Consider the following 24660-nt stretch of genomic DNA (forward strand, 5'->3'; position numbering starts at 1 on the left):
TTTTTAATCGCAAAGGAATACATTGTTTTACCAAAATGACAAATTAATTACATAACTGAAGTCTTTATCCCACAGTTCGAATCGATGCTCGCCGCCATTTCAATTGTATAAAAAAGGAAGAGAAGGCACCCCACAGGTTACAGCAAAGGGTTCAGATATTGTATCATTAGCATTAATTTTCCTCCTTCTCCTCACTCCCGAGCGAAACAAACTACAAATCACACATTAATGAGACTCAAATATATTTCACATCTTTGTGTTTTGTTGTTTCTATTTTCGCAGTGGTATCATTTCAAAATCCACAGCTCTAAGCCGTAGGTCAGTGTCACGGAATTGTATAAATTCTTTCATTTATTAAATAAATGTACTCGGGTTTCGTTTTTTGTGTACAACGATGCCCAAGGTGACTTATGTATATTGTACAATATTTCGAAATAGTGGGTTCGGTTCATCCTATGCCGCACTTGCGAAGTGTTTTCAGTAGGGAAACACCGAATGCGTCCAGCGCACAGACAATGTATGACGACTTCGTCCGTGTATAAATGCCTCACCGTAAGATTAAATCTTCATATTATGGAACGTCTTGTCAGTGAGCAGTCCACTTAAAGACTTGCACATTTTTTCAGTACAACACAGCCTAAGCAAGCAAGTGGGAGCATGTGAAACGGTGTACTACAAAGGAAACTACTCTGAACGAATATGGACTAGGATATAAGACGATGGAAATATAATTAACACTACACTAAAATGAACACGGACTAGGATTCAAGACAACGGATACAGGAATTATGATACTGGTACTCATTCTTGTGGGGTGGAGTCTTGCGACTATTCTCGCGATTGATTAGCGTCTCGCGATTATTCTTGCGATAGACACTACTTAACCGTGAACGGTACGTAGTATGAATCATACTATTTAAACAGTATATTACAATTTACAGATGAATACAACTCGATATAAATATCGAAACAGGAAACGACTCGGAATGAACATCGACTAGAATAAAGGATAAAGGACGTTTCATATTTCTAAGGAAATGTATGTAAAGGTGTACTACCATAGAAATGACTGAATGTACAGGGTTTTTATTCAATAGCGGATTACAAGATGTAGAACTGAATAACTAATCGAGGGATACAACTCAATAATAAACTAACAGTATAAAAGGATGTATACAATAAGTTTACTATAATACTAGAAATGAATGCAAGTTGAAGATACAACTTGAAAACACAATTATCACTATATTCTGATGTGTATGACAATATTCAGATAACGAAATGCAAACATTTTTAATGGACGAACATACAGATTTACAAGCTTCTCTACTTCCTTTACTAGTTACTGATCAACTCACTCCAACATTTTTGATATTTGCAAACATGCAAACACCATACAAAATAACTTCAAGATATCGTATTAGAATTAGCATTAGAATTATTTTAAAGTTTCGTAATGTTCTCAACAGAAAAGATATGCTACCAAATTGCCATAACATGTATCATGAATTTAACAAGTGGACCATAACACAAAGAGGCAATTTGCCAGAATTTTCTCTAATTTTAGACAAACCACAAACAAGAAACTTGTACACAAGAAACATTATTTACATATTTACTAATATGTACTTAAGAAATGCATTCAAACATGTAACACACTATCGCGGAATGCTGTAACTTAAACATTATTTAACCACATGTTATCAAGAAATTATATATAATTTGAACTTCTTGTAGAGAGAGAGAGAGATACTATTATCAATGCTATAACTTGAACTTCTTGAATTATTAATGGACATCAAACTTGCAGCACTTGTGCTAGCATGAGCAGCTGCTATCTCGTGCATGACGTAAGTGCTGCACGTGCATTAACTAATCAAATCAACTCTTAAGCTGACCGCGTGCGCTATGCAATCCAAGGTGACCATAAAATGAACTCAGTTAAGTATTTCCTTACTTCTCTTTATACAAAACAAATACATAATACTTAATTCTCCTGTACTTAACCTAAGCTGCTTCCAAAAAAATTAAATTGAATATAGGTAAATAATAACTCAAAATAAGTTTGATCTTTACTAGCCAGTCGGAACAGAAATACAAAGGATAAAATCGAAATTTATAAAAATAATTATACAATAAAAGACATATGGCAGGAAAACTACAAAAACATATAAAAACCCTTTAATTTTAGACACGATGTAAATCTGAGAGGGACCACACCAATAAATTTAAGGACTTGCTCATCTTCAGCTGTAGAGGTATGTGAATTATTATTTTCTTGTGTATAAGTTATAACTATTGTACTACCACGTTTATTTTTGTTTATTTGCCATGTAGTTTCTGTTTACGTAGTATAATGCAAATATTTTCTATTCTGGTTTGTGACCTGGCAAGGGGTTTATATTAACAATATAAAGCTGCATTTTTAAGAAACGTTTAGTACCTTAGGATTCTTGTCGGGCACGCTTAGGTTTACTTCTGAACCTGTTTGTTGTTGTATAAGTATTGTGCCGATAATGTAATCTGTATAACTTAACGTACATAATGTCTTTACGTTTTATCGTATATGGCCGTGTCATGCATAGTACACGATGTTAGATGTATTTTCAGCTGACAAGAGTGGTCGGAGTGAACCGAGTGACCGGAGCGATCCGAGTTATCGGAGTGATCGGAGTCGACGTGGTACCAGCTGCAGAGCTAACCATAGAAAACGACCATATCAGCTGTGAAACTGAATCATAGCAGCCGTAGAGCTGAACAGACAGTGTTGCTGGTTGAATAGCAGGTGATCGGGCGATGCTAACAGAGATTGATGGGCGCTGATTGCTTGATTGGCCAACCTGGAATAATGACGGCTTGATTGGCCACTGTGACTGGTAGCCGAGTGTGCTGGTGACGGAGTGTGTAACTCCATAAATGTAATCTTTTAGCCGTGGGCTCATTTTTTGGAGTTTGTAAAACCCAGTGTGTTTTTAAGACTGTAAGGAAAATTTGTATATATGTCCCTTTTGTTTGCATAATTTCACTATTTGAGTGAATACATTTTACTATACGAGCAAAATACATTTGTTGTACTATTTGAGTAAGACACATCAACCACTTTGTTGTGAAATCACTGTGAATCATTCATCCCTTGTCCTTGTACTGTATATGGTCATTTATTTGTATTTTCATTATTAAGTCCGTGCGTTTTATGTTAATTGATCCAATATTTGGATGATATACACGCACGTAGTAATTATAAGTAATTGCTCATTAAGTCGTTCGTTATTAAACATTGTATTTGTATCAACATCAAAAGTGTTCTGTTGTAAATCGGAAATCCCACCGGGTTATCTTGATACAGTCTGTGTTTTATGGTACGCAGCACTCAACAGTCCCTAAATGTTTTACACTAGTAATGTCATGCTCTTATTAATAATCGCTTATACGCGAGATTATCGTAAGATATAATCATATTATTATTCATGATTGATGAAACAAAAAAGCTAAAGTCCCGTGAATACGTTTCATTATGACGAATGTACCTTCTAAGTTTTTAAATACTCTGTTTGGATACAGAAGAATATATTGAGTTATGTCACATCATCATATGTTTTAATGTGTTTTAATTTTCAGTTTAAATTCTGTAGCTATTCTGTCTCAATCCGCAATTTCCTTTCGTTGTTACAAACTCAAATTTACCACCTAATGTTTCAGAAACGCTGAGTGTTTACAGGATACAGTATTCAGTGCCTATTTGTCTGATGACCAATTAGTAATGGGTTTACGAAATATTTGTATATAGAGAAAAAAAGACATATGTTTAACATGTACATTTATCTTCTGTTAAATAGCGCATTGCTTTGCTTCGATAGTCCTAACTTTTGATGGTGTTTATTAATTTGTTCTTGCGGCCCTGCTACTATGAATAGTACATATTAGTCAAAATGAAAAATGGTTTGCACAATAATTAATAAGCCAGTTGAAAACTGAACAAAACCGTGCCCACATTTATACCTAAAATAACTTAATTATTCATGGCTCTTGCATGTAACAGTTTTGACAATGCAATATACAGAATGTACACAGATCTGAACAAAGGATGCAGTTGTTTCAGGCGGCATCACTGCAACATCATACAAAGAGCAAAAATGACACAAAGAATGCACCATTATTTGTAATACATCACTGACGATTTGCAAGGCATTTGACGTTGCAATTATTGCAAGAAGCGACACAGTTATAATGGTAAAAGAAACACGCACGAGAATAAATTCTAATGAGCTATTCCACTCGGTATTAAATTGTGTATAATTAGGCTATAGAGAATGTCACGTGCAATTTAAGATTCTCATTAGATTTTTATAAGGCATACCTATTTTTTTAGCGAAAAGTTTTGCAAGCTACATGATACTACTATTTTCCTATACCTCGTAATGTATTTTACTTTAATGTGATGGTTGACATAATTGCTTTGATCGCGTGCTGTTCATTAAATATGCGTAGCTTCGCCGCTTCGCTTTCTTGCTCTAGCCGTGTTTGTAATTCGTAGATGATGTGCTTGAACAGCCTGGGCAATGCATTTTCTCAGTAAGCGTATATTCAGAAATCTTTTAAGCAACCTTTAAAGCAAGACAAAACTTAATCAGGTTATATGAACATCAATATTGACGTTCATTGAGATTATATGAACATCCATGCTGACCCTGTGTCAGGTTATATGAACATCAATATTGACGTTCATTTAGATTATATGACCATCCATACTGACGTTCATTTAGATTATATGACCATCCATACTGACGTTCATTTAGATTATATGACCATCCATACTGACGTTCATTGAGATTATATGAACATCCATGCTGACCCTGTGTCAGGTTATATGAACATCCATGCTGACTCTTAGGTTATGTCAATATCCATGCTGACCCTTAGTCACGTTATATAAACATCCATGCTGACGTTTATCCAGATTATATGAACAACCATGCAAACCTTAAATCAGACTTTATGAAAGTACATGCAAATCTCAGATCAGGTTACATAAACATTCATTCTGACGTTTAGTCTAATTTTGTTTGGCTCATTGTCCATGCATGCATACATGCATACATACATACATACATGCATGCATACATACATACATACACACATACACACATACACACACAGACATACAGACATACATACATACATACATACATACAACCGCTCCGGTGGCCTAGTGGTTAGAGCGTCCGCCTCGGATGCGGGAGGTCGTGGGTTCGATCCCCGGCCGAGTCATACCAGAGACTTAAAAAATGGTACTAACAGCTGCCTCGCTTGGCGTTCAGCATTAAGAGGTTAGTGTTAGGACTGGTCGGCCTGGTGTCAGGACAATGTGACTGGGTGGGACATCATGCTTCATGTCTGCGGCATGATGCCCCAGTGCTAGACATCACTATAAACTGCCACATTGCAGACATCGTAGCGATATGACTGAAAAATTGTTAAAGCTACGTTAAAAATCAATATCACATCACATCACATTACATACATACATACATACACAGAGACACACAGACATACATACATACATACATACACACACAGAGAGACACACAGACAGACATTTACAGACAGACAGACATTTACACAGACAGATTCAAGTAGATATCTGATATAAATCAGAAGCACAATAACCAAAACAAAAAGTAAATGAAAAAATTACAATTGCGTTTGCAACTTTATGTTGCAAACGCAATTGTAATTTTTTCATTTACTTTTTGTTTTGGTTATTGTGCTTCTGATTTATATCAGATATCTACTTGAATCTGTCTGTGTAAATTTGCAAATTATGTATTGCTTAGAATTAGGCTATGACTGACTAGAAGCCATGATTTTCTAAATAAATAAGTAAAGCTACCATTCAGAACTTGTTTCTATCACTCATCAAAAACCTACCTGAAATTCTCTAAATTTTAATTTCCATAGGAACGTTTCGTCCTGAGTGGTAACCACAAATGTATTGTTTACTAGAGAAGAATTGAGAGTAACCAAAAATGACGATTAAATATTTATTGTAATGGGAAGAACATGTTATTGATTCTACGAACGAAACCTGATATTTTAATTATCCCAGTGTAACAGCAACTGAATGTTTTGCAAAAGTTGCAGTTTTCAAATGCGAATTCGGTACTTAGTTTCTTTTCTGCAGAGTAAAATATACTGCATTATATATTGGAAAAATATCGATATGTTGCATGGTACAGTAATTTGAATGACACTGCATTGGATATGCGATTCAGCTTCTTTCAGCTAGAACAAACATAACGTTTCGCATGGGAAATCACACTGTCAGAAAGAATAAACAAAACAACACACAGCAGCGTTACTACAAGTGTTGATGAATAGAGACTCAAATATTGCATGGACGTATTTTACCTTTGATTCTGAGTAATGTGTAGGCTTGCAAATTTACGTTTATACGCAGCGCTACGACAGAAGACCGGACAAAGCCATCCATGATTAGCAATGACAGGAGACGGTGTCTTGAGGTACGATTAGCAATGACAGGAGTCGGTGGCTTGATGCACGATTAGCAATGACATGAGTCGGTGTCTTGATGCACGATTAGCAATGACAGGAGTCGGTGTCTTGAGGCAAAATTAGCAATGACAGGAGTCAGTGTATTGAGGTAAATCAGGCTCTCATACTTATCTCAACCATTAGGAAACTCATAACGAACATGTCAGCATTGTGAAATGCCTTATTATTAATACTGCAATAAATTAGATTAGTATTACATTACATTGCCAGTATAATTGTATTGATTTATTTTGCATCAATATGTAATCTGAGAAGAGTACTCTTGAGATGATGTACACAACCTCTGGACCGTACTCTTAATATGTTAAACTACTTATGCAACCCATTATTTCCATGAAAAGATAAAAATATTAAAAAAGGAAAATACCGAGTATCTAAAGGCACCCAGATGCTTCTTTAGACACGTGCACCAAGTTTTTTTGAGATACCCTAAGAGGTTAGAGAGTTATACTTCGAAAATTGAAAATATACATGTGTATGGACGGACAGATATATGGGCGAACAAACGCGATGATATATATATATATATATATATATATATATATATATATATATATATATATATATATATATATATATATATATATATATATATATATATATATATATATATATATTATCTTCAGTCGCGCCGATGCATTATATGGCAGGAGAATATTTGCACCATTGTAAGGTTTGCTGAAGTTGCCAAAGATATAGAGAAATATCATACAACGTTATTGATCTTTCTATAATTTCGCCAGTAATTGGATTTACCAAAAATACACGCACATCACAGTGCATACTTGTTCGGTGCCTCAAGGCTATTTTGCTTTCAGGGTAATTCAAACCTGAGTACATCATTTTTGTTCAATAATACACTAGTACGTTAACTGGATTATATCTTTCATCTATTATGACAGTTCGAAATACAATGAAAAACGAGGTATTAACAACCAGACTATTGTGACGCCTGCCACGTTCCACCTTATGCCGTCGACAGCGCTGCAAGTAAAGAATTCCTGATAGTTTTCTCCTACGTATAATGTACTATCTGCACATCCTGTATTAAAGTAGCTGTGCTGAAAGGCTTGCAGAAATGCAATATAAATTGCATGAATTGCAGTTATCCAAGCTTGCGGTTTTCTCTAGGTAACATTTTACGACCTAATTTTTACTGTTGTGGCAATGTATTATCTTTCCTTAATTTGAATGTAATATTATTGCATTTCAATATGAAGAAAACATTATTATTATTATTATTATTATTATTATTATTATTATTATTATTATTATTATTATTATTAAATAAAGATCATCATCATAAAGTGCTGATGATTCTATTAATACATGGCGCTAAAATTTATAAAAATAGTATAAAATTAATATTCGATATGAAATATAAAGAAATTCCTACTTACCGAAGAGAATTGCAGAACCCTTGGCGTTTCATACCGAAATGAGCGGAAATAACTTACTTTAATTGCCAGTTATATATGGCAAACAACGTTAATCTACGGGTTACCATCGATATAGTTAGCCAATGTTCCCTTAGGATACCCATGGCGCACATATTGGCAATTTGAGTGTACGACATCGATTCAGTGGTCATCAGAAACACAAGGCCGACACGTCAGGGCACCAGTCAAAAACGATTTTTGCCGGCAGTGTTACTTCCAGTTGGCATGAAAATGTGCCATATTTGGGCCAAGTCCATATATTAATGTGTATTTATGTATTTCCTGTTGAATACACACATGCCAGATTCTATGTTTCTGTTGCAATAGTGGGTGAATGGATTTGGATGGATGCGCGTTAACCTTATTTTCATGATAAACGTGTTATTTTTTTTTTTCTTTCTGTCTCTCTGGTTGCATGTTTTCACATCTGTAGAATGTTTTTAAAAGCCGGTGACGAATCTTTTTATACTTGCAAACGCGCTGTACTCGAAGATTCACGGAATATAAGAAAACAGACACATTAAGTATTTATTCCGTCACAAGTTTGCTCTTTGTTTCAGCTGTAAAACTTTAATTGGCAATAATTGGTGATCAATTTCTCCCCTGCCAGCTAATATATCTCCATTGGCAACTGTCAACAAAGTAATCTACAATTGTCACTAAACGTGCCAACTGATAAAAGGGACGGTTATTGATCAGACACGAAAAACATCTCATCAGATAGTTGCATTTCTATATTTTAATCATTTGGTCTCCATCGCCTGTTTAGCAGGGCCATGTTCGCCCTGACCAATGTCCTGACCTTACAGTTCATAAAAATCATACTATAAATCAAATCGTGGAAATGTGTATTTTGTGGTCGTAATTTTCATTTTGAAATTAATAAACCAGATTTTATTACTGTAGTATCTCTAATGCACATGAAATGCGCCTGTTCTACAAAATATTGTTTCCATTAATACACTATTTCGAACATAATGCACAATTTTGCGTAATTTGAGAAGTTTGAGACTTAGATAATATACCGAAGACGATTTTGTATATGGCTCCCAAGTAAAACTTAACTGACGTGTAGTAAAAGTTAAAAATTAAAACGACTGAAGGGCATGTGAAAAGAAAGTCAAACCAGACTATGTCTTTCGTTTTTTTTTCCTGACCAGGTGAATATTCAAACCAAATCATAAGTTATTATTTGAAAGAAACAACGATAATGATGACACGACTTATTGTATTTTGAACTGAGGTGAAACTTCCAGCGTCATCATTCTTAACTAAATATGATCCTAAGCGCAGTCATAACAACTACCTTCATCAACCTGAATCGATTGGTACGGTAGTAAACAAGAACATATTTCCTAACTTCACTGACTACTGTGGGGCCTCATTTTGGCAGGCGCTCAGATGAATTCAGAAGGAACACACAAGAGAGAAACCAAAATAGCACGTGACGCAGGACGAAAAATATTGAAACTGATACAGCATAATCTCTTTAATGATACAGCTTAAAAACTGTCACTGTACCAAAGGTCATAGAGTGTTCCTGTTCTTACCCAGAAAGGGACTCAGAAAGTTAATACAGTGAAACTAGTCTTAAGCAACCACCTCCTGTAAGTGAACAATATGGCCTCATTAGACAGGTTGTTGTTGTTGTGGGGTTTAACGCCATATTTCAGCACACGATAGGCTATGCAAGTGAAAAAGTTTCTGTATAAGCCGTGTGATTGATTGTGAAGGTGACTTTCAATTTAAGTTTATTTTATGACAATGCAGGCAAATGTAAGCCATTTTTCATTTTTATTGTAATTCAGGTTTGTCATATCCTGTCGCAAGCTATATGCTGATTTGACAATGAATTGCTGGAATAGGAACGCAGCCGGTTTTTGCAATATTTTCTAACGACCATTATTTTATGGAAAAGATGGAATTCAATTTGCATAAGCCTTGTGCAATTCAACTCGATCTAATTTAGAAGGATAAGGCCTATTGTAGTTAATAGTGGTCACGTACCTAGTGACACTGGCACGTAAAATGCGTTATCTGGATTCATTTAAGAAAGAATTAATGTCTTGGAAAGCAGTTGAGCTATATGGTCTTTATTCGACATGAATTATCTGTTGTGGATCTTCCACGTATGCTTTTGATGAATACGCATTGATTTTGCAGAATACCGTCCGATAATTTTAGACCCAACATGTTTACCTGACAACACGGCAAGCAATGGTACCACCTATAATAACGTCTTCAGTAGCTTATTGACCTCAGCATGACCTGGTACTAAGTAAGATCGAATAAGAAGGTTGAGATTTCATAATAGGTTCGTGGTTGTTGCAAATAAACAAACAAACTTTAATGACATGTTTATTTCAGATAGAGCAAACAAAGGTTGTGACTCGAGGATCACATGGGATATAAACATTCCGATCGGAAGAAATGAGATTTGCTTCGTTAAGTTTATTTCTGAGCTCATCGCAAATAATTCATTAGACGTTAAAAATATGCCAGCATAAAGGATGTAGTGAGAATTGTCTGTGTTCCACCTAATTATCCCACACTTTTTTTCCGTTTTTTTTTCTTATGCACAAATGAAGTACTTTATCTGGCCGTTAGCAAACTGTTGTACATGGCAAGTACGAAAGATTTACCTAACATTATCGCAACTTCCTTCAAAATCATATTTAATCCGACCAATTTCATCCTGAATTCTTCTTGTTCTGTTATTATCATTTATTATCTGGGAATCCCGTCCATTTACGTACTGCCCTGACAATTATTTGTATAGATGTGGATTAATTAGCCATAAACATTGGAGGAGGTCTTCTACTACATATGAGATTTCCATTACACAATATCACATATCAATTAAAGATAACATTTAATAGGTGTAGAATACGTTAAGACAATAATGTTCTTATCAATTATGATCGGCTCCTTCAATGTTTTGCTTCATCTGCCCTCAGAGGCGTTCAGAAAATATTGTATATTATTTAAGGCTTTTGCAGATGAAAACAGCGATTCGTTATATAAAGTATATTGTTCAATCTGACAAAGACAAGATGACGATGCTTAGAGTCAAGCTATATATTCTGAGACTCCTCTAAGTTCGGTTTAAATTTCCTCCACTCTGTTTTACAAGAAGTCTGCCGCCATATGGCTCTGAAATCCTTAGCTAGTAAGTCTTAATTTGAAACAAAAACTGCACTTGTCTGTGCACTGTAGATATAATGCAGTTTCTCTGAGATTGTCTTTAGCTCTTTCGCACTCGTATAAAATTACGCACGTTGTAGTCTGGAAATAGTGAGAAATGAAGAAAGATGATGGATGGGTGGAATGATGGATTTCAAACACACACACACACACACATTAAAGAGAGATTGAGAGATATACAAAATTGATGAGCAGAGAAAATAATGATTCATAAATTTAGCTGCTCGCATTTCTTACTTTAATTACATTTCAAATAGAAAGTTCGACCTTTCAGGGTAAGTACTAGACTCAACTGTGCCAAATTAGTGACGTAAAATGTATCCACTGTCTAACGTATCTGCCCCATGTATGTATGTATGTATGTATGTATGTATGTTTTATCTATGTACATACAGAGGTTTTCGTTCAATTATTCATTCATTGATGCAACAGCGAGTTAAATATGAATCATGTACTGTATAAACTATATGCTTCCTTGCATAAGCCAATCAATGAAATTATATTCAGTTCGCTCGCTCTCTCTCTCTCTCTCTCTCTCTCTCTCTCTCTGATTGACTGTTTTAATTTTATTCGTCGTAGACAACTAATACAAATCTAGAATATTACCCGTATGTATGAGTTTAAAATCAGCAGTATTATTAATAGAAGAAGTAAATATGTTTATTTAGGTAAAGGTTTTGGAATTTCCTTAATGAATTTTACAGGTTATTGTTTTTATTTTGTAAACATCAGGATCATTGTAGGTAATGTTTGTTTTTAAAAAAATAGAAAATGCTAGTCGTGACCTGAGGTCAAATAGAGAACTATATACTGTTACAAACCAGGGGTATTTGCTTTGACCGAGCGGTGTCACACCCTGGCGCAATTCCGCTAGAAGTCATAAGTTAAGAAGCTTCTGTTGTAAATTAGAAAACCTAACGTGTCCATTCTATAAATAATTTTACTCTAATCAGTACATGACCACAGATCTCACAACATTCAAATTACCTATCAACCAGACATATGCATGGTTTCTCTTCATCAACTTTCCGTACTATCAGCATTTCACTCCGTAAACCTATACAACTTCCCTTACACAGGGAACTATTTTTACTACGCCATCTTAGGCCAGTAAAATCATGGTTTCGAGCCACATTTCGCCTGTAAATTTTCATTACATTTGCCACCATGGCGACATTAACGGTATCTGCCGACAATAAAGATGTCCCTTCTTGTTTATTCCATTGTGTAATTTTCCAGTCTTTAACCATAAATGCTGCACCTGCAGTCACACAACCAATGTACACTACTAGATTTTAATAGGGACCATGGAACGACAAAGACACTAATGCCGCTCTGACCTGAATTCACCTAAAGTAAACCATAGCATCATGGAAACTCACTAAGACATCACTCCGTGACGTTAGCTCCTAGTAATTTGCTAATTATTTCAGGCTAAGAAATATTTCCACAGGACCTAATTCCAATCAAACAAGTAATCACAATAATCTAAAAATTCTTTAAAATGGGGCGCTGTAGCCAAATGCGCATACTCCAAATTTATTACAATATATTGTAACTGAGAGGGTTGTGTAGCTCCTGCTTTAATGTCTAGCACTTTCAAGTTGCATTTATTTGTGTCCATTTGGGATGAACTTTATTTCTTCAAATTATTGAATTCAAGTGATTAGTTTCTCTGGAAATACAAAAGTGTTCTGATAAAATAAATCTTGGATAAAGACATTCACTCGAATTTACACTGAATTCAAAACCTGGAATTATATTACCGTGATACAATAAAAGATAGCTGACACATCAAAACTCTTTAAGCTATTAAATCACGTCATGACTTTCAGTTTTTGGATTTATTCTGGACTGAAGTTTTATTCGAGACTTTTAATTATTAGACTTGTGTCGGTTCTAATTCTTGGATTATTTTTGGATTTAATTCGCAATACCGTACGTTCTTTTTCTTATTTTCACTTTTTATTATAGGGAAATAAATTATTTTTTACGTTTTACAAAGCTTGTTGTCTTTCACTCTTTTCTGTTATTTATTTTAAGAGCATATACTCGTAACAGTAATCAGATCTGAAACTCATCTGGCATTTTATATCAACTTAACATTAACTCAGACAACGTGTGCCCACCTCTCCGATTTCTTTGGTCTGAAGCTTCATCTAACGCTAATCCTAAAGATTTTGTTTATTTTTAATACAAAAATAAGTTTAAATTAAAAAGAAAAACATTTCTGCATTAGTATGTGCTAACGATAAATGTTTTCCCAGCGTGACGCAGGTCCCCGTTACTGGATCTTTTCTTTGGTGTTATATTAAGGACTTAAAAAACGTAAACTAATAAACCTAATTGTTAATCTGTATTAGAACAAACATCAATCATTTCAATTGACTATCTAATTCCTCGTTTATTCTGAATTTATTGAAATCACAATAGTGTCAGAAATTATCAATATTTTTCATTCCTTCGGTTAAACTACATTAGTAATAAATTTTATAACAAATACTTTTTCATTAATGAAAAGTAATGCACCAATATGACCGCGTTCTCTTACCCTTTCTATGAGTTCATCTTAACTCAAGTGACGTGTTGTTTCAATCAAGAACCTTACTTTCAAAGAGATGACGGTTTAATTCGTTATCATGCCAACAGATGCCATAAAATGTTTAATTGTCCTCCCTGTTGAAATATGAAAACGATTTTGTGGGTCACCTCTGAATTAACCTTAACATGTCACATGTCAATTAGTATCCCTTTTATTAAATGAAATAACAATAATTTCATTAGATTTAAAATAAAATTAACTGGGATAATCTGTTCGAGATATTGAATAAGGAGCTCAACTACATTCTTCCCTTTTAAGTGAAAAAGCAATTTTGAATCCTAAGAAAATATGTGAGAATAAAGCTGAATGTTGAACAATGGTATACCAGTCGTATTAAAAATTATAGTAAATTATGGGATCGACTGAAGTCACAATATATCAAGAGCGGAAGTCCCTACCATTCTAAAAGTATAGCAACTGACAAAACGTCAACAATCGTAAATAATATGCAAAGAAAAATATAGAAATATGGACATTTCTTTATGGAAATCACGTGATTATTTGAAATTAAGACGATCATTAAAGACTAATGCATGCTCAATTCTTAAACAAGATAATGGATATGAAACTAAATACTTTTACGATTGTGAGACTGCTGGTTGTCTCAGGGACTTATTTACATCTATATATACTGTACATGATACCCAGATTCAGCTCCAGTGCAAAACGAACCAGGATATATTTTATTGGTATTCAAGAACAAGATATTCTTGCCAAAATACAAAATATTCCAACTAGTAACGTAAGCGTCTATGACAGAATTATCTATAAAATACTCAACGTCACAACGTCTGTGGTTATTAGGTCACTATACTTACTGTTTAATAAATCACTCGGAGAACACTGTTTCGCAAAAACCTTGTAAAATTCAGTCATTATACCTGTTTTCAGAAGTCGTATGTGTGTTTTAGTGATTTGGAGTTTTAACGTAGCTTTAACAATTTTTCGGTCATATCGCTACGATGTCTGCAATGTGGCAATTTCTAGTGACATGAAGCAGTGATGCATCATACTGCAGACATGGAGTATCATGTCACAACCAGTCACATTATCCCGACACCAGGTCGATTAGTCGTAGCACTAACCTTTTAATGCTGAACGCCAAGCGAGGAAGCTGCTGCTAATATCATTTTTATGTCTTTGGTATGACTCGTTCGTGGTTCGAAACCTCGACCTCACGCATCCGAGGCGGACACTCTAACCACTTAGGCCAGAGAAGCCGTCGTGTGAGGAGTAATTCTAACAATCATGGACTACTGTTACAATTGTGTTGTGCAGGAAAACATTTGGAAAGTGTTCGACTAATGTACTGATATAATTATCCTTATTAAAAAATCTCTTGGATGTCATTCGACAACTAATCAGCTTGTTGATATTTTGGACCTAATTTGTGCAGCTCTTAGCAATATGGCTTGATGGCTATTTAAACCAGTTCAAGCAGGTGTTCCACAAGGACATTTTTTAAGACCGCTATTCTTTCTTTTGATATTTAAATGCAATTTTTGTTGATTTACTTGCTCATACGAACTTTTTTGTAGACGACAGCTTTTTGGTATTTGAATCAAAAAAATAAAAAATACTGATGAAACCCAAAATGTTCTGAGCACCGATAAACTCTAATAGCCTGATCTAACCAATGGCTTCTAATGTTTACTAATAGCAAAGCCGATGCAATGCTGTTTAGCACTAAATTGTATGTTTCACCTCCCAAATCTAGCTTTTGAAAAAAAAAATACTTAGCTTCGTAGAATGTCATAAGCATTTGAATGTAATTTTCTTGTAATGATAGAACATAGTCATCACATTTACACAATCCCTGTAATTCTGTATTAAAATGATAGGACCATCTGTGGTAGTAACATTGAAATTAATCCAAAAGTTAAAATACACGTACTTGTATTTATTCGAGCACGTGTACTGCAAGCATATGCTGTCTGGAGCGGATGATGTCAAGATGACAAAGCAAAATTAGAAAAACTTCAACTGGAGCAGAATAAAGTGTTACTGAAAGATTGTACATTCTGAAGCTGGTCTCGCTGCATGTTTGCCAGTGTGACACGTAACAAATTAAATTAAGAAATTGGTTTACGTATCATGTCCAATCCATAGACTGCGGTGATTTTAATATCCCTGTTTGGGATGGAGTTTTGATTAGGGCCCGTTCGTGAATGGCCAGACAGATGGACAAAGAAAGGTGAGTTTGCGACTAAATACCGGAAAAATGATAGAAGAATGATCAAAAACAATTTTATATCAATTGAAATAAATGTCACAACCTGAAACTTTCCAGGAATAGGTATTAAGAAAGAGATATTACCCAAATATGGGTAGGTGTTTGTTAATTTTCGGTGGTTATGTAAATTTAATCCTGATTGGCTAAGCTAAATAAGGTGTGATCGTTTCCCAGAAGTAATTCAGTGTTTTAAGTCTTCTCAATCGCAAGATTAGTCAGTCTAAGTTTCTGCTCCTAGGGGAATAGTAAATATTCAGTAGTTGATACTTATAAAAGGGCCGGGTGTCTGGAAGTCTGAGGGACGCGAAACCTTAAAGGTTCAGGGAGATTCCACTACAACAGTAGTGACTGAGTGTATTTGCCTCCATGATCTTGCAAATGATATGAGTTAGTAATTATTTGCTTAAATTTATTTGTTCTAAATTCATACATCAATTTCCCATTGATACGAGTTCAGAAGATAATTCATTCGTATGTATTGCATGTTATATGACTCATTTATTCTAAGAATTTCATACATAATTTCCTTGATAATACTCTTGAAAGAATTCTTCAAATTTATTCGTTTTTTATGTCTGATTACACGAAATAGGCTGGAAGATAAAGAGAGGGGAGGAAAAGGAATACGACGACTCTAATCTGCCACCAGCGTTGTATTTGGATAACCATCAGACTAACAAGTTATGTAGGCATGCCGGACAATTGATTTCGATCGTCCATTCTATTAAATAATGAAATATATCTTATCAGTATTAACAGTATAGCTGATTGCATGCTCATAAACCTGATACCTATTTCTAAAAGAAATGTATCCATCAAAATGTCACGTTCAATTTCATGTTGTTTCGTATAAGTGATTAAATTGTTATATTTTATACATGGGTGCTCGTGTTTTTCTATTATATATCTCTGCTAAAAGCTCTGTTTATTCCATTCATTAATTTCATATTTTATTCATTATTTACTCGATTCGGACAATAACACCGAGGTCGATCATCGTCTACATAACGACAGCCAAACCAACCGTCACGTAACACTGGACATACCAGAATTACCTAAATTTTAAACTTTTACCTGGTCAGTGGTACGTCAAAATTATACAAAAGATGAAAAGTCCACAAATCATGTACCTTGTTCATTATTTGAGATAGTAAAAGCCCATTATGCACCTCATATCATCTTATATGTATCAAAAGTCCACTATGTACCTTGTATCATTTTATAGGTAGCAAAAGTCCATTATGTACCTTGTATCATATTATAGGTATCAAAAGTCTATTATGTACCTTGTATCATATTATAGGTAGCAAAAGCTCATTATGTAACTTGTATCATATTATAGGTATCAACATTCCATTATTTACCTTGTATCATATAACAGGTAGTAAAGGCGCGTTATGTACCTTGCATCATATACAGGTAGCAAAATTCCATTATGTACCTTCATCAAATTATAGCTCGCAAAAGCTCAGTATGTACCTTGTATCATATTATAGGTTTCAAAGTATATTATTTAACTTGTATCATATTATAGGTAGCAAAAGTCCATTATGTACCTTGCTTCATATTATAGCTCGCAAAAGTCCATTATGTACTTTGCATCATATTATAGGTTGCAACATTATATTATGCAACTTGTATCATATTATAGCTAGCAAAAACTTATTATGTGCCTTGTATTATATTATAGGTAGCAAATTTCCACTATGTACATTGTATCATATTATAGGTAGCAAAAGCTCATTATGTACCTTGTATCATTACAGGCAGCAAAAGGCCATTATGTACTTTGTATCATATTACAGGCAGCAAAAACTCATTATGTACATTGTATCATATTATAGGTAGCAAATTTACATTAGGTACATTGTATCATATTACAGGTAACAAAAGCCCATTATGTACTTTGTATCATATTATAGGTAGCAAATGTCCATTATGTAGATTGTATCATATTACAGGTTGCAAAAGCCCATTATGTACTTTTTGTAAAATTACAGGTAGAAACAGCCCATTATTTACATTGTATCATACTATAGGTAGCAAAAGCCCATTATGTACCTTGTATCATATTACAGATAGAAAGAAGTCCGTTGTATATATATATATATATATATATATATATATATATATATATATATATATATATATATATATATATATATATATATATATATATATATATATGTGATTCTGTGTCACCCTTCGTTACATATCTTACAGGTTTAGAAATATCAGGGAGTTTATATATTAATTCGTCTTTATATTTAGGGAGCCAAACCTCCTGAAACTATATGGTTCATCCCATCGGTTAGTGAAATAATACGAACTATTAACGAAGTATTTTAAATGAAAACCCACTTTTACAATGACCAAATAGAAGTACCAGCAACAAACTTTGTCCTGGACGTAATTTAGAATTAATAAAATGTCGATAGAAAACTACATACTTTCGAGTACATCATATACACAGTTATGGGCTTTGTGTTAATTACACAAATGTGAAATACACTGCGGCCAAATTTGAGTAGAAATACAAGAAAATTAGCCGAATAATGTCCCCACTTGCATAGCTATTAAGTTAATGTTTGATCCGGGTGCAATCGGAGATAAAAAAAAAAAAAAAAAAAAAAACATTCCAGTCGGTATAACATTGTACACAAACGGTTGTAGCTTTAACTGTAGACAGAAACTTAAGAAAATAAGGAGCTACTTGGACAAGAATATTTGTTTGGATCTACTCGTTTACGAAATACAGCCATGATATACATCTCTCTAGCTGATAGAGAAGAGGACACATATAACCCTTGCATAACAGAGGTAAATTCTCAACGCAAATTCTTTTAAAGGTCGTACGTGCTGCATATGCTATGCTAATCGTTTGTTTACTTTTTTTTTTTATTACCCTTGGGCTAATAAGCAGGCACCACGATTAATATTCTTCTCATGTCGTGATAATAGTTATGGGGTTAGTGGGGTTAAAGCCATTATTCAGCTTGTGATATGTTCCAAATGTAGATCTGATGAAGAAAGAACTCTTCAAAACATTTTAAATATATATTATCGATGTTGTCTGTCCTATAAAATCATATAATGACCAGGCAGAGTCAGTATACTTTGGCGAAATACCTTTTCTATCATTTCATCAGTTCACATGTAGAATTATTGTTTTATAAATATTGGCGATTATATTTAGAAAGTCCCATAAACCATATCACCATATACGGACACAAACAAGAAAGTATACCCTGCGGATAAAGAAAGATATGTAACTAGGCAAATTCTTCAAAGATAATTCCTATTCAATTCGTCTGTTGTTTGAAAGAGTAAGACGATTTTAGAAAACAAAAGTTATGCAGAAAATACATAAAAAAAACAGAACTATATTAGAGAGCTGACAGTTAGATAGAATGTAACATTTTCCCCCATACCATGCAAATGATGCTAAAGCTAACAGAAAAAGAAAGATAAAATTAATAGTTATTTTAGTAATGGATGTGTAATGTACACTATAATCACATAGTTATATACAATGAAATGTGCGCGCTATCACTTGGGGATGAATGGGGATAAACAATCAAATAATGAATCAACTTCCACATTAATATTTTCTTAACCGTAGATGAAAAACAATTCTAATGTGAGTGATGTAAAGTCCAAAGTAAAGAATAAATAAAATGGTATACGGAGACTTCCTGTCCAATACGAATCACTCTGTAGGGTCAATTATGTAGCTTATTAGACTTGGTCTACTGTGTTTTCCGTACAGAGACATAACGTATGTATGGTGCAGTGAAATCAGAGTGACGCGTGGGTATCACGTTTGTTCAGCCCGTATTAGTAAGTCGTGTATCATTAGGTATCATTACAAGCCATTGTTTGATAACTAAACATTGCCTCAGGCGAAAGTTAGTCTCTTATGCAAGGTTACCGTGACCAGAGGGAAGACCCGATATCTTGAATCGGCACATGTGTTACAGCTTAGTACTAATATCGGAAGAACCCGCGAGGGACCAGGGCGTGTTCTAAATCCGTCCCCACGTGGACGTACAGCGAGAAGGACATTGTCCGCTAAGTTTGATTGGATCGGCTCAAAGCGACACTCTACCGGACTTGTAATAAAAATTTCGATAACTTCTAACTAGCAAGCAAAATTTTAGTCTCGCCTCGGAAGATTGCTGAGCAACATAGGATTACTCCGAGGAAGCCACTTGTAATTTGGCGGTAACACTTTGAGAGGAGATTCTAAGGAGAGACAAAGCTTCGTAAAGGTCAGTAAGTTATTTGCTCGATTTTCGCAGAATATTAAGAGGGAGACGGAAGTGAGACTAGCAGAGCAGTCGGAATCGACAAGTCTAGACGGTGGAGAGAGTCAAGGAGGAGGAGGAAAAGGAGTCAAGGTGGAGGAAGTGGAGAAGGAGGGGTATAGAGAAGTCGAGGAGGAGAAGGAATTTGGAAAAAGTCGGGAGGAAGAGGAGAAGGAATTTGAGGAATAGGAGAGAAGAATATACAGATGACTAGAATGCAAGGACAGGTGGAAAGCTATCTCACACTACTTATCAGGTGATGCAATAGGCTATTACAGGATAGAGCGGACTGAGAGTACTTTGGAAATTTGAAGCACTTGACTATTGAATTATTATTAAATTGTTATTTGTTGAACTTCACTTTTGTATATTCAATCATTTAACCGTCACCATTGCTGACTGGAAGCTCGGTGCTTTACATCTATCTTTCACTAATTTAACTTCCAACCAAATTCGAGCCTGGGTGGGACTTCTATAATAATTTAAATAGAATATTGGGAGCACCCCACCCCAACAATAACACACCTAACACAGTGGCGGCATAACGACCCGTTACATCACAGTGGTCTTAGAAACCAAAACGAAATAACGAGTAAAAAGTACATAGCATGCCACACCATTAAAACAATACAAACATAAGGCAATATATACCTACATGTATGACCTTGAATTTTACATTGTTCATCTTTAACTGTTGATTGCTTTAATTTTTCAACATTATTTTGCCATCTAGCGAATGATAAAAATTAAGTTTGATTCTTCTTGAAAACAACATGTGTCTATTCAAAATAATTTACAATTTAGAACATGCACCTTATACGTTTGTAAATTTATTCCTTTTTGAAGATTCGGTATACACTTTTCAGTTTTGTTCACGATCTCAACGTTAGCGAAAAGAAACAAAGTCTAATGAAATATTTGCCAAAGACTATCTAGCACGCCTAATCGGATCTGGTGGAAATTTTCATGATTACATACATACATACATACATACATACATACATACATACATACATACATACATACATACATAAAGTGATAAAAATGGACAACGACTGCAGCTTAACTTATGTTTTAAAATAAGTATCTTTCTAGAATTGTTAGTATTCAGTCGAATATTTTTAACGTAATTGGACGACATTTTGGAAATATAGAACGTAATAATATAAAACCAAGGTTTGCTACGGATGAAATTCTTCAATAACATCAATATGGTTACAAGCATGATGCCGTCACTAAGTTAACTTGCAACAGCTTACTGATAACCAGAAAGGAAATTAACTCTCTCTCTCTCTCTCTCTCTCTCTCTCTCTCTCCACAGTAATTTTTTCATCTGACATTATCTGGCCCCGTATCCTAAAACCATTTAAGCACAAATCTAATGAAATTTAAGTATTTTAAACATGACGAAATTTAGCATTTTAAACCTAATGAAAGTTAGCATTTCAAATTTAATGAAATTAGCAACAAATATAACGAACTTTAGCATTTTAAATCTAATGAAGGTTAACATTTCAAGTCTAATGAAATTTAGCATTTTACGTGTAAGGAAATTTAGCATTTCAAATCTAATGACATTTAACATTTCAAATCAAATGAAATTTAGCATTTCAATTGCAAAGAATTTTAGCATTTTATATCTAATGAAATTTAGCAATCTTAAGGAACCTGTTTAAAAGATGCTGATTCTAAGTTATTTTCTGTCCACATTTACAAATGATTTTGATGCATAGAAAAGTTTGTAAAACGTTTGGTTATTTCCATCCTTGCAGAGGAATTCTATACAAGGATGAATTGAACCATATGTACTCGCTCATAAGCTCAGTCCAGCTGTAAACTGCACAGATCCCGATCGCTTTGTATGCAGTTTGTTAGGAGTATAAAGAAGAAAAAAATAGACCCCGGCGCATTTTGCTATAGCAGATCAGGGTCTAGTTTGTTTGCAGTTTGATTGTACTTATGAGCAAGCACATTCAGTATTTTTTCAATGTGAATGATACGATAAAATCGACCTGAAAATTTAGCGATCCAGTTTGTTTTTTAATTAGGTAAGAATATCTAAATATAGTAAATTAGTTCATTTAAATTTTCATCATGATAATTGGGGGTGGGAGCATATGTAAATCAAGAACTCAAAACGGTACCTCACGTAATATCCTCCATTACATTATTCCATTAAAATACTTTTTGTTATTATAATTTTAAAATGGAATGATTGGAATGAATTTTATTGTTGCTGTTTATTTAATTTCGCGAAATTGGAACAAGTGATACCTACATATGTATTTGTCGTGCATCGATCCGAATCTGATTTTCGGTGCATGTAATTATAAAGTATATGTTAAACACTAAAAAGAGATTTGCTTAAAATACGAGACTGTTTGAAAGAACTAGTATGACACCTATGATGCCTTTACATATCGGGAAAGTAGCCTACTTGTATAACAAATTGCACTGAAAAAATACAACCGTCCAGATGGTTCGTTTTATCTGTAGCTAAATGTAATTATTCAACAGTGCAACGTTTCATTTTTTTTCTATTAAGCTAAGACCAACTATTGCAGTTTTTCAGATTTCTAGAATTCGAGATATAATAATAATAATAGTAATAATAATAATAATAATAATAATTTGTTTAACTAAAATGGTTTTACCTATTAATCAAGGCGGTGAATGGAGATTTCCATATAACTGACTCACATTAACTTGTTTTATGATTAAATCAATTACATGCTTTGCAGGTTATTAATTTTGAAAATTGTTATTGCTGAAGCAATAATATTTTATTGATGCTTTTTTCTACAAGATCTATGAACTCAGTATTGTTAAAACCTTCGATAGCTTATGTAATCGTTTAATGCCATAATGGCGAGTCATCCCGATAAAATCACCAACCAAATCAAAGTATTACACTTCGATTACAGAATTTAATTAACCCATCTGCATCCTATTATTAAATGTTTCATTTTTTGACAAAGCGAATGTAAGTCACTATAATTGGATTTATAACTTACTACAATTTAAAATATAAATTAAAACGTATGAAAATAATAAAAAGGTAAATAAAATATAAGAAATACCTCCATCCGGTAAACTAAGCAGCCTGATGCAGTTTCATTGTAGTTTTCATATTCTAAGAGTTGATGATGCGAATAAGCGTAATTCAACACCTGAACTTTACCTGTGAAATGTAAATGTCGCAGGTACTAGATTTTTACATGCATTGTGACAGTTTTCCCGCACACGCCGAATCGATCGTTGAACCAATGTCGCTAAGCACCGGTCTGCGTCAAGAAAGGTGATCGATATCCATATAGATTGTTGATACATATAACATCAAATGAAAAGCTATTATTCAGAAAGTGAAATATATATAAAAAAATGTGTAAATAGCTCCAGATTTCAATCTAAGCATTCGATGCAAGACCAGTATTTCAAATGGCTTTAATGCTTGTTCGATTCAAATAGTACATTGTATAAAAGTAATGGGTATATATTGATATAGCAATTATAAATCACGGCTGATACCTGGCAGAGCGTACTATTGTCACAGTATCGACCTGTGTTCGAATTCTGGTGGAAATCTCTTGGATCGAACATGACTTGGATTAACGTGATAACTCCTTCCTTGCATTATGTGGGATTAAAAGATGCTACGAATGTAATCCCATTGTAGTATACTACGACAATATATAATGTCTTATAACGTGTTCTCTCTATTTTCCATATGCATTACTGCTAATAAAGCACGTTATGGAACAAAATTATTTTAATGGTTACTAGAATATGATATGACTGCTGTGACTCGCCTATATGTTAACATATCTTTAGTTTTGTTCCAAGCAAATACACAAAACGCCCGCACGCACTTACATACGTAATAGAATACCATACAAAACGGATCTCCTAACACATTTCTGTGCTTGTTCCGTCATGTAGAAAAGACAACTGTTTATGTCTGAATAGCAACAACAAAAATGACGTTATGATAATGTTAAGATATTATACGAGTCCTCTCCTTTATTAATTGTTGTGCCTGTTGATATCCTGGTCGTCCGTTGAACACTAAAGCCAACCAAAACGGTGGATATATTTCTTTATCCTAACTCTGACCACTTCAGCTACTTATACGTGAGGAAATATGCCTCTGATATACGTTGGCATAGTAATTTACAGAAAAATCATATATTTTGCTTGCCGGAATATGTTTTACCAACAACAACAAAAAAAGATTAAGAAATTCATTTAGACGACATCGGCTATTTCTAAAATTGGATTAACTGAGAAGTGTCGAAGGAAGAT

General features: G+C 34.1%; 1 protein-coding gene across 3 annotated transcripts in view; it reads right to left on the reverse strand.

Annotated features, from left to right (window-relative positions):
• LOC149802163 (potassium channel subfamily K member 18-like) overlaps nucleotides 1–23559 on the reverse strand; it is a 44162-nt gene extending 20603 nt beyond the window's left edge. Inside the window, exon 1 of one of the 3 annotated variants that reach the window (XM_089956576.1) lies at nucleotides 23439–23559. The gene's annotated coding sequence lies outside the window, so the exon portion shown is untranslated. Of the gene's footprint in view, nucleotides 1–5928; nucleotides 5976–7973; nucleotides 8592–23438 lie in introns of those variants that run through there. The other 2 variants (XM_089956573.1, XM_089956575.1) reach the window with 2 other exon arrangements.
• Nucleotides 23560–24660: the final 1101 nt, after the last annotated feature.

This window comes from Sinohyriopsis cumingii, chromosome 4 (genome assembly GCF_028554795.1).
Source record: "Sinohyriopsis cumingii isolate HCF-2022 chromosome 4, ASM2855479v2, whole genome shotgun sequence".
NCBI lineage: Eukaryota > Metazoa > Mollusca > Bivalvia > Unionida > Unionidae > Sinohyriopsis > Sinohyriopsis cumingii.